Source organism: Trematomus bernacchii, unplaced genomic scaffold (assembly GCF_902827165.1).
Source record: "Trematomus bernacchii unplaced genomic scaffold, fTreBer1.1, whole genome shotgun sequence".
Classification (NCBI taxonomy): Eukaryota; Metazoa; Chordata; class Actinopteri; order Perciformes; family Nototheniidae; genus Trematomus; species Trematomus bernacchii.
This window is the reverse complement of record NW_022987531.1, coordinates 1,899,096-1,914,641: the sequence shown is the minus strand read 5'-3', so window position 1 is coordinate 1,914,641 and position 15,546 is coordinate 1,899,096.

Genomic DNA, 15,546 nt, shown 5'->3' with positions numbered 1-15,546 from the left:
CCCCACGCTTAATATGTCTCCCCCTGGCCCACCTACATTTCTCCAGGCCCACCCACACAATAATTCCTGGCTACGCCACTGGTCTGAGGGCTTCTTAATATTTAATAAACTATGAATGTTTCATATCCATGTAATGGGAAGAAACTCAGCAACTGCACATCCAACATATCGATTAGCATCGTGAGAGTACACAGAATCGATAGGTGTCTATAGCATCACTCCATGATCAGAACTCGCGACATTATAAACAAAAACAGACATCACAACACGTGATAGCAATCACGGCAATACCTTTGTCGTTGTCTGATCAAAAGTTGTCTTCAATGGCATTAAAACGCTGCTGAAGTTAATCCAATGTGTCTGTGTCACTTTGAAATGATTTCTGATAATCCATCAGCAATAAAACTAGTTTTCAGTTTTCAGATTTCAGAGCGTAAAACAGCTTTCGTTTTGGGCAAACTGCTTGCGCATATCAATCATAACGTTGGTGTGTATGTGGAAATTCCCCTTCGATTCTATTGGCTCTAACGGTTAAAAAGAGATGTCAATCATCAAAATCGACCAATGGGTTCCAGAGAAACGGCAAAAAAACGCCCATTTCCACCCAAATGACCCCAGAGGTGGAGTTTGTTTTGCTAAACCTCTCTAAAAAGGTAAAATGTCACTTGTTTTGCATCAATCTTGATACAGGGTACTTATTATTGTCACAAGTTAGACACTTATATTGTTGTTGTTTTGGTTTGGCACACCTTTAACTCTCCTGTCATTTCAGATCCCGCCTTCCTCCAGGCTCTTGCAATCAGCTCACTTCCCTCACCTGGTCTCCCCAGCCCTGCCCCTCACCTGTTACTCATTCCCTCATTACTCCACAGTATTTATATCACCTCACTCTCACCTGCCCTTTGCCAGATTGTCTTGTCAGTTCTGCCAAGCTCTCCAGTGATTGCTATTCGCTAGCCTATATTCCTGTCCTGCCCGGTTTTGACTCCTACCTGCCTGTATTCGGACCTCGAGTTCTCTGCCTGCCCCCTGCTCCGATAAGTTTGCCTCTCTGACGGATCGCCTGGTTCTGAGCCCTGTTCTGCCTGCCCCTTCTCGGATTGTTTGCCTTTCTGCTGGATTTCCTGGTTCTGACCCTGCCTGTCCCTGACCTGAATAAACGGAACATTTCTGAAACACTGCCTGTATCTGTGTCGTGCTATTGGGTTCTGATCTGTATCTGTGAGCGTGACAATTATATGTTGTACTTTGGATTCCTAAAGCTTTTAGTCTGCCATCCCATCATTCAAGGGTGGTCTTCACTATAAGTAAAAAGGATTTTTTGGACGGACACTATAATTTACAGTATTTTTACTATGTTCAATCTGAATTTTCTTTAAAATAAAAAACATCTATATTGATTTTGACTTTTCTACATCCAACTCACAGGTTTATCATTACTTTCTCCACCTGTCCGCCATAACCTTCGTTCCCTCTCCACCTCTACTCTTACCTCATCGGTGCTCTCAGCCCTCCCTTCGTCTGACTTGTTCCAACTTCTGCCTCCAAACTCTGCTGCAGAAACTCTCCTCTCTACTCTTTCATCCGCACTGGACTCTCTCTGTCCTCTCACATCTCGGCAGGCTCGTCAGTCCCGTCCTGCTCCCTGGCTAACACTTGAACGCGCTGTCTTTAAACAACTCTCCTGTTATCTCCATCAGAACAACCTTCTTGATCCGCACCAGTCTGGTTTCAAGGCAGGTCACTCCACAGAAACTGCTCTCCTCGCTGTCTCTGAGGAACTGCACACTGCTAAAGCAGCCTCCCTCTCCTCTGTCATCATCCTTTTGGACCTGTCTGCTGCATTCGACACGGTGAATCATCAGATCCTCCTTCGCACTCTCCAAAAACTTGGAGTTTCAGGCTCTGCACTTTCCCTCCTCACCTCATACCTCGAAGACCGCACCTACAGGGTAACTTGGAGAGGGTCCGAGTCCGACCCTTGTCAATTAACTACAGGGGTCCCTCAGGGCTCTGTCCTTGGTCCCCTCCTCTTCTCTCTGTACACAAACTCGCTCGGATCGGTCATTAGCCCGCATGGTTTTTCATACCACTGCTACGCTGACGACACCTAATTAATTCTGTCTTTTCCCCGTTCTGAAACCCAGGTCGTCGCACGCATCTCTGCTTCTCTAGCAGACACCTCTCGGTGGATGTCTGCTCACCACCTCAAGCTCAACCTTGACAAAACTGAGCTGCTTTTTCTTCCGGGAAAAGAGTGTCCCACTCTTGACCTAACAATCAACATCAGCCCCTCTGTTGTTTCCCCGACTCAGACTGCAAGGAATCTGGGTGTGACCCTAGATAACAACCTGTCCTTCACTGCAAACATCGCTGCCACAACCCGCTGCTGCAGATACACTCTTTACAACATCAGGAGGATAAGTCCCCTCCTGACCCAGAAAGCGACGCAACTTCTGGTCCAGGCTCTCGTCATCTCACGCCTAGACTACTGCAACTCCCTCCTGGCTTGTCTACCTGCATGTGCCATCCGACCTCTGCAGCTCATCCAGAATGCAGCGGCTCGTCTGGTCTTCAACCTTCCTAAATTGTCCCACACCACACCGCTCCTCCGCTCGCTTCACTGGCTTCCAGTAACTGCTAGAATCCACTTCAAGACACTGGTACTAGCGTACCATGCTGTGAATGGATCTGGCCCTTCCTACATCCAGGACATGGTTAAACCATACAACCCAGCACGTGCACTCCGCTCCGCATCGGACAAACGGCTCGCTGCACCCGCACTACGAGGGGGACCCAAGTTCCCATCAGCAAAAACACGTCGGTTTGCTATCCTGGCTCCAAAATGGTGGAATGAGCTCCCCATTGACATCAGGACAGCAGAAAGCTTACCCATCTTCCGTCGCAGACTAAAAACTCATCTCTTTCGACTCCACTTCGAGCAATACATTTACTAACAAAGCACTTATATACTAACAAAGCACTTATATACTAATAAAGGACTGGCTTATCTAAATCTAGTTGAGTAGCACTTGAAATGTTTTGGCTCTATGAAACCTAATGTACTTATATGATTCTGTTTTCTTCTAGTTTGTATCTTCTTGGTCGAATGCACTTATTGTAAGTCGCTTTGGATAAAAGCGTCAGCTAAATGCAATGTAATGTAATTTGCAGACAGAAAGGTATATCCGTAATTTAACTGTAAGCTATTGAAATTCTGATTCAATAGATGTGTCTTCCATCACCCAAAACCCCTGACTATTCTCTCAACTCAGTATCTACATTCTTATATTCAAAGAAAATCAGTAATATCTTTAAAAACTACAAGTCCCTTTCTATCAGCTGTGCACCGTTATGGTGTAAATATAGCCTATCTACCAATTGGATCAAATATAAAAGTCAGCCGAATTAGTATTGATACTGCAAGGAGACGTATTGTGTGAAAAGAAATTGAAGATGTTGTTTAATTGCTGATATATTTATGATCCACGTCACATATTCAGTTTCGGTGGCAGTTCTTCCAGTTTGTCCAAAGGTCTTCTAATCAGGGCTCTATAAATAAAGAACAACGGCAGATGTGTAATATTTAATGCAGCTGAACCGTGTATTACAATGCCGTTATGTGATGACTTTCAAAGAGAAAAGCAAGCACACTCGGAATACTTTTTTTTTTTTTTGTGTGTTTTCGGATTTCATATTGCATAAACACCATATCCCAACGTGCATTGCGGCTAAAACATCAAATCTCAGAGCTTCGACCATAGCTGAGGATCTTGGGTAATCAGTTCAGTGGGTGTATCGCAATAGGCGCGTTCACACCAAGTACTTTGCCGTATTTAGTGCCGGCACTCAGTGCCCCGGCACTTATTACCCCAGGGCATTTAGTACAGATCGCGTTCACACCGGAGTACTTTTCCCTGAGGGAAGATTACGCAAATGAGCCGCTGACATCACTTCGTCTTCTTCTGCTTTGGGTTTACTGGCAGGCCGCAAACAACTTCACGGCGTATACTGCCACCCGGAGTCCCAGCAGCTTCTACTGAAGCCTTCCGAGTAAATCGCCAGAACGCCGACACCTCCTCATCTCCACCGCTCCCATGTTTTATTTTGTGTTGCCATAAGTTAGTCTCTCTGTGTTTGTGCACTGGGTGAATGCTAATGATAATAATGCTAATGCCAGGATAATAAAATGGCGGCTCTACAAAACATTTCAGAGTTGTACGGGGCGTGGTTTGCAATTAGCCCAGCCAATCAGAACTGGGGCACTTTTTTCCCCCAGGAAAGTACCATCTCTCAGCAGGCACTAAAAATGTACTCCGGTGTGAACGCGGCTAATGATGCTCGAAATGTCCCATATATAGGCCTACGTCTGTTTCCGGTATTGTTTATGACGGATGTATTTTGTTATACACACACATTCCTTCACATTTACATTTTAATTTACATTAAAGTATTTCGTGAGGCCTTCTAAAAATTGTTTAATATAACTAGGGTTCTAGTTGACGAGTTTGTAAATGAACATGAACCCAAGCTGTTGCCTGGCAACGCAATTCTGTTGATAGTTATGGCTGATAAGGCTTATTACTTATTACTGTTTTTATATTTTAAACCCCAAACCGATGGAAAAACCCCAGAGCAACATAGAAAAGACGTAGCTTTACAAATAAATAAATAACATAAAACAAACGAGAGCCGAGATGAGAGCTCATTCAGGAGAATTCTACCAAGATACTCAGCTAAACGCTGCCGTGATGAAACGCCATATTAAGTTGCAAACCACATCAAGGATTATTTCTGAAACAGTATGGAGCTCAAATGCTTTTTCTCTCACAAGTTTATCACAAGGTGAGTACCTTTTAATATCCTGCTTCTTTACACATACTCTCTACATTACAGTGTTAGCTCTGAGTGTTAGCGATGCTTGCTAATGTAAACACTGTAGTGCCGAGAGATGGGAGTCGGAGGCGGTGTATCAAAGCTACAAGCTAGCCTTTTATTTAGCATCTGCACAGCAATATAAACAACTTCCAGCCCGGGAAGTGAAGACCCCGGAAACAGGAAGTGCGGTCACTTAAATGGTCCGTGCGGAACAATAACCCCACCCATAGATCCGTGGGTGAATAATGTCAATCACCACAACACAGACTATATGTGACCTGCTCTATCGAAATCAGTCGTATTGACCCGAAGACACATTTTGAGTTGTATACACCGTTGGAAAGAGGAGATTCCTAGCTTTCTAATGATATCAGGATTGTTGTTGCACTCCAAATGTTAACCAAAATATGTCGCATTATATAATGACTGTCACCGAGTCATCCTTTTGAGAAAAAGGCCTTCAAAGTTTCCTCTTCTCTGGAATCCATCGATCTGATTGATTATTAGCGGAGCAAATTATCAAAATAGTACGGAGGGAAAATATTTTCGTTTGGATTACTGGTCTGGGGGAAGCTCGCGAGTGTATGTATGTGTGTGTGTGTGTTTTTGCGTTAGTGTGTATTGTGTTTGTTTCGGGGAAAACACTCATGAGAAAAGCCGGCTGTTATGCCTGCTGTGACGCTTGTAATTATGCCGTTACAAGCTTCAAAGTTGTATTTATCATCTGAATTTGCCGAAACAAGTTTAATATTCTGAAAGCCAAGACTTTGTTTATTTGAAATCAGATGAAAACAAACTGTAACGGACCCTGCCGTGTTATCTATGATTACTATACGCCTTACATTCATAATTTCAGCCGGAGGGAGGCGGGGCGGCGCTACGGAAGAGCAGATTGCGAGGTGCCTGTCATCTTCCAAAAATGTATTTATCGTGTGATTTTGGAAATAAAAGTTTCATATCCTGAAAGCCAAGACTTTGTTTATTTAAAATCAAACATAACACCCAAACGTTTATTTTGAAATGAGCCGTTGCGACTTCCGACTGATAGGAGACCTTTAAGTATATAAAAAGGGTTTGCTTATTTTCTACAAAATCCAATGAATACAAATCCATTGCTTTTAGTCGAGGGTGCCCTAGCAATGCTAACTTCCAAGTCGGTCTACGTGGTCCCAGCACCACTCTATAGTAATAGCATATCTTTACTATTAGATTTAGATAATGAACTGTAACTCTTATAATATTAGAGTCAGGTGGTCAACTGGTTTAATCCCTAACTACAACTAAGCCCTGTGATGTTGGTTCTGCTGGACCCCCCCAGTTATGAGGCTACGCTTGTCTCACCTCTGGGGCCATGACCTCTTCTACACTGGTTTGATGCAATCCTCTCCTTCCCCCTCCTCCATTGATGCCTGCATCAACCCTTCACATCAGCTATCATCCACAGCTTGTGGTTTGACAAGCATTGCAAATATTTTCTGCATGATGGATACGGAGTCACTAGTGTCACTATTGCTTCAAAGGATGGATGGGAATTTTCCAGTGGGTTGGGGGCACTTGAGAGAATCAGATATTGGATCAACAAAGACCCTTGAGCAAGGCACTGAATTTCAACTACTTCCACAGAGCAGCTCTTTCATCTGTGTTCACCAGTCCAGAAAGCATAAAAAAGATTAAATTATTGTAAGGAGAAAAGTATATAGAAGAAAAAAACAGAGAACTCTTGGTATGATTACCATTAAAAACAACATTAAAGCAAAGCAATAACCTGATCGTCAAATATCCTCAATTACTCCTTTTTACGTTTATATTGTATGTGTATACATTTATATAAATAATATAGTTCTCATTTTATAACGGCCCGTCCACACAGCAGCGTTAAAAAATCTTGGAGGTGGGCGTATCTGAAGCTTGGGGATTTTTTGCGAGCAAGGCACCAACAACCAATCACATGAATCTCCCGCCCCCGACATACGAAGCAAAAAAGTTTGAAGTAAACTGGATATAAACTCCCCAAACAGGCGAAAACATACCACTGTCTCTGCCACCTCCCTCCATGCCTGGCTCCTCCGGTTTATATACCGGTAGGTAAATAGGGACTGGTCATAAAGCACCGGGTGATTCCCTACCGCTAATTTCTCCTCCATTTTTTGGAATATGAGGAAATGACCTGCGGTATGTCTCTCCCAGCATACACGCGGTTTGATTGGCTAGCACTGGAACTGTCAGATTTGCATACACGGGATTTGATTGGCTGACGCTTCCACCTCAGCTTCAAAAGTTGAACATTGCTCAACTTTGAATCCTGAAAATCCTGAAAATCTCCGCTCGCCTGCCCACAATGCAGTTCGGCGAAAAGTGAGGCAAAGTGACGTCACCCCATTCAAAGTGAATGGGCAGAAGCGTTTCAAGATTTTTTAACGCTGCTGTGTGGACGGTCCGTAAGTCAGAGTACCCGTATAGACAAATTTAAGCAAAGCTAGGCATGGTAAAATAAATCAAAACACTAAAATGTCCGACTTACTCATTTGAAATTATTAGACTGTTAATTAAAATGATGAAGTATTAGTTTAAAATGTTCAGATTGTGAATCAGTTCATGAGAAAGAAGGTTCATTTTCTTGATATATCATGAAGAGCTTATAGCTTTAAAAATACATTTTGGAATCAAAATAATTTCAATAATTGATTTTCATTGCAAATGGCACTAAATCGAGTAGAGATACAATAATGAAAAATGTAAATAGATTTTTATAAAGTATTATTTATTGAAAAACTTCAGATTTGCTTCAGGGTGCTTGTGTAATTTCTCTTGTATTTTCCAAGTCACCATGCTCTTTTTAGTTTAAATCATTTTTGAGAGTTTTGGTTCAACAACCTGACTGTACATTTATTTGATGCCAAATAGAAGTGCAGTGCTACATGATGATAGGCCATGTGCACCTAATTTGGTCCGGTGACATTCTTGCAGTTCCCTATTACTACAACAAAACCTACCTGCTGTATCGAAGTGTCTATACAGTGCATCATCTTTGGCAGAAGCTGGACTAGGATATATAGATTGAAGTACATACTTACCTTTTTCTTTCTTTCTCCATCCATTTCTGTTAGTAATGGTTCCCAAGATTTATGGTACGAAAATATGCCCTGATACAGATAACCCTGAATCTTACCCTAACTGAGTGGAGTGTGTTTTATATTCACTTAACCAAGGTTTTAGTATACTCGAAATCACCCTACATCAGAAAAGCAAAAGACAGATGTGCTACTTTGCTTTTTGAGGGGCATTTTCATTGGAAATCGTATTATTTTATTAGTTTACATGTCTAAAAATCATTAACTGACACCTCAATAGTAGGGTAATGGATGTGTAATCTATATATAACAATCATTTTTAAATTGTTCGATGTTGAAACTTGAAATCTGTCCATCAACAATCCTCAGACCCTACTGTGACAAAGCTGCAGGTCTGTTAACATGCATAGTACAGGGGGTGTGAACAATTATCGGGTAGGGTGTCCCTATATCTTGTTCTTTCACTCTTAATGCATTTTCTTATTGTTGTATAAAACAGACCAACAATGCATTTATCTAATCAATAACGCTGTGTAGGGTTAAAAGGATTCAGTTTGATCTCCTTTGAAAACTCAGTTACCTTCTTGGATGCAAGGAGCTTTCCTTTACTGTAATTATCTGTAGTTGTCAATGTTATAGGTAAAATAGTGGGTGTTTTTTTGGAGAGCATTTGGTAAAAACATGCTTTAAAAAATCTAACACATAGGTAGCAGATTCTATCTTGTAACTGACAGCTTTGGGCTTTCTCTGCCAATTCTATTTAAAAAAACCTCTGATTCTTGCATAAAGGCCTCAGAAATCCAATAAATCCACAACTACATGCCAATTATACAGTGGTCCTGATCCTCCAGAGATTTAGTGGGAATGCATTATCTTTGAAGACAAATATTTGAATTTCACCTAGAACTCTACCAATGGAGCACAGGAGGAGGAGTGAGTCATGTCCAGAACCTCTACTCACATCATCAATCAACATTATAGCGTGATTTCTTTAACCAGTTTGAATATGTCCTGTGAAGTAAATCAAGACATTTGCAAAAAACATACAAAAGAAAAAGTCTTGATATGGCTTTGTAAGGCAACAAAACAAGCAAGTGGAGTTGCTGGATATTCAGGGTTATGACATGAGAAGGGGGAGCTTTTTCCCATTTCTCCCCTTATCAGCATGCAGTGCAGTCTGTAATGCTTGCACCAAAATGTAACACAGGCAGGTTTGTTTGATTTATATCCTGTCTGATGTCCAAGGTGAAGTCCCTGCTTTCCAAAGCCCCTACAGTACACAAATACTGTACCTACACTTAAATATGGGTCTGTGTGTTTTTGTCAGTGTGAAGGCAGCCTAATCTCCTAAAAATTATGCTTTCACGATGGTTATGAAAGCAGGACCCAAGGATTAAACCGGAAACAGGAAACACAGAAAGCTGAACAACACTTTGCAAGACATTGACTGGTTCAATGACGACGGACTGACAAAGAATACTTGGAAAGACGGGGATTAATGCTGCGTTCCATTTATATTGGAAGTCGGACATCGGAACTGGGAGTGATTTCACACTGCGCTCAAGAAGTCGGAAAAAGATGGCCGCCCGCAGGAAAGTAGTTTGCTTGTTTACAGCTTAAGCCAGGGGTACTCAAATACAAATCTTAAAGGTCCAAAAACAAAAATTCAATGAGACAAAGGTCAGTTTATTACGGTCATTCAAACTTTTAAACAATTGCAACAAGATTCTTAACACGAGGTTGCAAAAACAAAAATAATCTGTATGCAGCAGTTTTCATTGTTGTCTGTGCTTGATCCCTCAGAGTCGCAGTGTGAGCTGCACAGTTATGAATAAAGGCAGCTGCACCCTCTTTCATTCAGCATTCCCATTATTGCTTTATAAATGTCTTGCCCCCTTGTGTGTCCACTGAGGTTCGTCAGGCCCAACACATCTTCAACAAACTCCCCCTTTGCCTCATCATAAAAACTCACAAACACCAGCAACTGAGCATTGTCAGTGGTGTCAGTGGACTCATCCACAGCTAAGGAAATGCACTGTGCATTTTCTATTCCATCACAAAGCTGATTAATCAAATCACCAGCCAGTATTTATGTTCTTCTGGTTGCTGTGGAATCTGAGAGGGGGATTTGCTTGATTTGACCTGTTATTTCCTCTTTTTGTTTGCCTTCAAACATGGTCTCCATCACTTCAGTCATGCATTCTTTTATACTTCAGTTATTATCCAGTGGAAAGCCCTACCTACTGGCCTAGTTAAATCAAAGTGGTTACTTTTTTTTGGCTGGGCAGTGTAGTTTTACACACCGTCTTATTTGACTTTCTCAGGACTTAAAACTGTTTTTTGGGGGCAGACCCCCACAAAGAAAAAAATATATTTACACACGTAAGGTCATCATCTTAACAGTGTTGTATGCTCATCCATGAGCAGAGCATCAAGTTGACATGTCTATTACAGCTGAATGCGGCGATTACCATCTTGTTCAGCAAAACGCCTCACAAACGTATTAAGATCAACAGCTTTAGTGCGTTTTGATTCAATGCTGAGGACAGCCAAACTTGACAGTCTCTTCTCTGTCATTGTAGACCGCAAATACCTCATTCCTTCAGTACTTGGGTCCGAATGCTTCTCGTTTTGCGCCGTCCCGTTCAAATGAAATCTCCGCCAATCATATTTCCATGCTCGCGCCAGGGACGGGGGAGGGGTTACAAGACGTGCATCTTGTGCTGCATTCACTTGCACTCGGACATTAGAGACTTTCTCTCATAAATGTCAGATGAGCCACAACTTTTCTTTCAAAACAAAGCTGCCAACTGGGGTGGCAAGGCCTATTTTTAGGGTGGCAGTTGCCACCCCATGCCACCCCGGTAGGTGAAACTAGGCTACTAGCTACAGTACAGATGCAACTAGATGAGCTGTTAACTCTCGCTCTGACTTTTTTTTTTTTTAAACTCTCGCTCTGACTCAGACAGGTTGAAAGAGACGACACGACACATGCATTTTTCCCACCCGCATTTCGCGAAGACCCGCCCTACTGTGCCTCTGATTCGCAGACTGTTGGTGGGGGGGAAAAACGCTGACGGGATGCTGAATGTGATTGGACCAAAGCGTTGACAGACACACACAGACAGCGGAACAGTCTGACATGCAGAGCGCTGTATGCAGCGGACATAGCGGAGAATTTTGACTCGTTGCGTTGTGGCGATGTCTCGCAGATAACACAGATAATACAGATAATACATATGAAAAGTATAATTTGCTCAGAGTCCAGAGACAGTTGTGGTTCGGTCCGGATCCGGACCGGAGTCCGCACTTTGAGGATGCCTGGCTTAAGCAGTCAACTTGGCTTAGCCATTGTTAGCAATACCGGTTGATACCTACGCTTTATTTTGTGTTTTGTGAATACAAACATTGTAGTGACATATCCACAGATAGAAGATGAGCAGTAGGCTAGTATGTACAGTTGACTTAAGGCTGTACAAATAATACAGAAGAGCTTAAAATGTTATATTATCAAAGTGTTTTCTTAATGTTCATATGAGGATATTCCATTTTGAATGATGATCCCAGGTATGGCGAGTTATCTCCGAGTTTCCAAGTAGGGAGCCCGACCTTGGGGCATTCCAGTTGAAATATCCGACTGGGAACTGGGATACTCCCACTTCCCATTACAAATGGAACGCAACAATATAGAGACAAGGCACAGCTGGAGAGGGCAGGTAAGGACCATAGACTGTATATATAAATGGACGTAGTGTCCTCGACGTCACCCATATAATTCTGCAGAGTTGCTGAGAAGCCTAAAGTAGGCGGATTCGGCCACTGCCGTCTCGACAGTGGCCTTATACATTTAATAGGTTTACACCTTCTGTCTATGTGCTTTTTATTTAAAACATTTTTTATTAACTTTTGGTTCACATTTCAATCAATTGAATTTGTATTTGCACTCCTTTTGTCCATTATTCTTACTGAAAATGTTAGATTACACATTCACATCGGACTGAAAATTGGCACCATTTATTTGTGACGTTGCAAACTCTGCGGTACAAGGCACAGGTGTTGTGAAGCTCATAAAGTGAGGCAAATAGAAATAATCAGCTGATGGCGTGTAGATGTGGAAATAGGTGCATATCGATCAGCTGACTGTGTTTTTTGCCACACTTTATAAGCCTATAACCACACCTTCTCTGAGGTGCAGTGTCATAAACAAATGATGGTCCTGATAGAGTAGACTACAAAAATATTCGGTGTGCAGATCTTTGTTTTCACAATAAAAGTGTAGTTTATTAGTGAATGTCCTGTACTGGTCTTAAAATCTCATAACATCAGCTTTTCATTTTCCTCTTGGATGTTCTTCTTGACCCTCAGAGAAAGAGAAAAATGTTGAATCGTGTCTTTCAGGCATGTCCTTTCTTAACAAAAATTACAGGAAACATAAAACATATTATTGCAGAACAAGTCTGTTATTTATGAAAGTGGTGTGTTTAGGGGCTGTAGATATAATTATTTTTTAATTGTAATGTTTTTTTTTATTTCAACAGTGAGCTTCAAAGACAATCAGATTATGAATGAACAGTATGAAGTTCATCAACATTGAAATATATTTTATTATCAACATAATATTTAACTGTTATCAAAACATAGTGCAACTGTAGAAGCTTGCTCTGTTCGGTTGTCTCACTGAAAGAATAACTTTTACCACGTTTTTTACAGACAATATTGAGAGATAAATAGTAGCAGTTCTCACTATGTGTTAAATATATTTGCCTTCAATACATTAAATTAGAAAGCTGACAAAAAAGTCATATTGCTTGTCAACATCTAAATGTAACCTTTTGCATGGAAGAAACCCTCAACTTCACTGATGTGTAGGTGATCTAGTATTTAGTATTGTTTAATGGAATGTATATCAGTGTATTAAAGTCAATACTTCATTTATTTAAACCAACATCTTTCTTGATTCTTTGTGCAGAATGAAAAAAAGAGTCTTTGTACCTGTGCTGAAGTTCACTGCTGTTAGGAGTCCAGTTCTGTCTCTCACTCTCTGGTCCAGCCTGTCTGCATCACCTGGACACTTTAAACAAACAGATATATATGTAAAGTACTATGTGTACAAACAATATCACTTATTCTCTTCTGTTGAACATGTTGGATTGTGTATTGTCCGAGTCAGGGTCCTTTTTAATTTACTGTAACTTTGGAAGAACACATGAAATGCAACGAATAAGCTTAATTTGAACTGAAGCACACATAACGTCTGATCTAATATTTTTAACAAATTATCCCAAAAGCATTGACTAGGGCTAGGCTATTCATCGTCCTTAAATGCAGGCATTAAGTTACATGTTCACGTTCTACAGCCACAATTAGTCGGTTTCACAAGTGTAATGAAAATCAAATAAATACACATTTATTACCAATTTGGTAATACAATTCATAAAAACAACAAGGTTCGGGTTAGGGCTATGCAATTAATCGTATTTTAATCGCAATTACGATTTTGGCCTGCCACAATTACGAAAACAACATAAACGAAAAAAACGATTATTTTGCTTTGCTAGGTTGTGACAGTGCACTGCAACATATTTGATCTAATTTATTTTAGTCTAATTTATTTTAATTTATCATATTTATATATGTTTGGTAGCTTGTGGAAGTGCGCTCCAAAATATTTGTTGATCTTGTTTATTGGTATTTATTCTTTTTGATATTATTTATTTAAATGTAGATATAAATGTATCATTTATTTTTGTATTGGTTTTTCAGTTGAATTATACGTTCAGGGTAATCAACAGTTAAAAAGATACTGTTCAAATTATTATTTGTATTTGTTTTAAAGTTCAATAAATGGATGTTTTCAAAGTCAATGAATGTATTTAATAATCGTGATATCAATTATTGACCAAAATAATCGTGATTATTATTTTTGCCATAATCGAGCAGGCCTAGTTTAGTGGGAATGCTGATACAGCATTCCAACTATATGTTCTTCTACGGACAAAATTCTTATTATTCCGTCCAGTTATTTTGTCCGTCTTCTCCTCCCACATTCAACATCGCAGAAACTCCGTTTAAACATCAAAACGTTCAGCTCGGTCGGGAATCGAGCGCTATTACTTTTATCATTCATAACTTTCATAATTCCAGAGATACATCCCATAATACATCACATTTTTAACCATTGAAGTTTATGGAGAAATTCTTCAGACTTCAACAAATCTAACTGTTCATTCATACTTTCACTCAGAAACCTCATTCCAACTTTAAAATGTTACGCATCTTTCTGACATTATTCGTGTAACACCACTTTTAAATCTGATTCTTACTTTTAGAGATATTAAACATTGTTCAGACCTTGTTAAAGAGGTTTTCTTCAGATTTTAACATTAACTAGAGTGCGTGATGTCACAGCTAGAGGGTAAGAAATCTTGAAATGTGCCTTCATATATTTTTTTTAAACTGCCATAATTCCCAAACCCTACATTCTTGAGACATAATTTTCCTACAAACGTAGGAAAACATCTCGTAGCTTGAAAAATGACAAATAATTAAGCAAAAATAATTAAACAAAATGCCTCTTGAAGGCATGAAGTGACAAAAACGTTCAACATGTCTCCATTAAAGCCCATTGTAATTTCAGGCAGATATTTCCTCACAGCAGCAGCCGCACACCTTTAGTTAAACTGCCAAAAAGGCCACATTATTAACCCGAAAGTACACAAAAATTACACTTCAGATACTCAACTTCCTTGACATGCTTCACATTTTGAAATTTCACAGATATCTGTTATCGTTCTTCCACAAAACGTTCACATGTAAGAGGTTTATCTGTCATTCAGAACAATGCAAACCCCTCTCTCTCTCTCTTGACTCCTATGAAAATGTTCAAAAAGTGCTCAAAATTCACATGTGTGCTAACAGTCCAGCCGTGAAGACATCTACGAGACAGTTTTGAGATTTCTTCAAATGCCGTTGCCATGGCTACACAATGCTCGCCATGAAACACGATGTCGCTGTAACTCCAATGGACACGGTCCGATCGTCCCCAAACTTCGCTTGTATATCACCGGTCCATGCCTCAACAGCTCTACGCCAAATCGGAGATCTCACCATAGGCCGTTTCCATGGAAACGCATCCCTCGCCATAAAACACGATGTTGTCGTGATACCTATGCAAATGATCCAAACACCACCAGACTTCAGATGACAGTTAATGGTCCAGCCCTCAACATGTCTATATACCATTAGTGAGTTTTCCTCAAAAGCTGTTGCCATGGCAAGGCATCCCTTGCAATAAAACACGATATTGCTATAACTCCTATGAAAATGGTCAAAAAGTGCCCGCCATGAAACACGGTTTTCTCATAACTTCAGTGAAAATGCTCCAAATGGCCCAAAACTTCACAGGTTTGGTAACACAGCCATCAACGCATCTAAGCGTATTATGGGATGTCATCAAATGCCGTTGGCATGGCGACAGATCATTCGCCATCAAGTTAGTTCAAAAGTTTGCATTTCAAATATTCTGCTGCTTTTCCAAGCCTTTTTACTTTCTTTTCTTCTCTCATCACACATTCAAGCCCCCAGTGTTCATGTATCA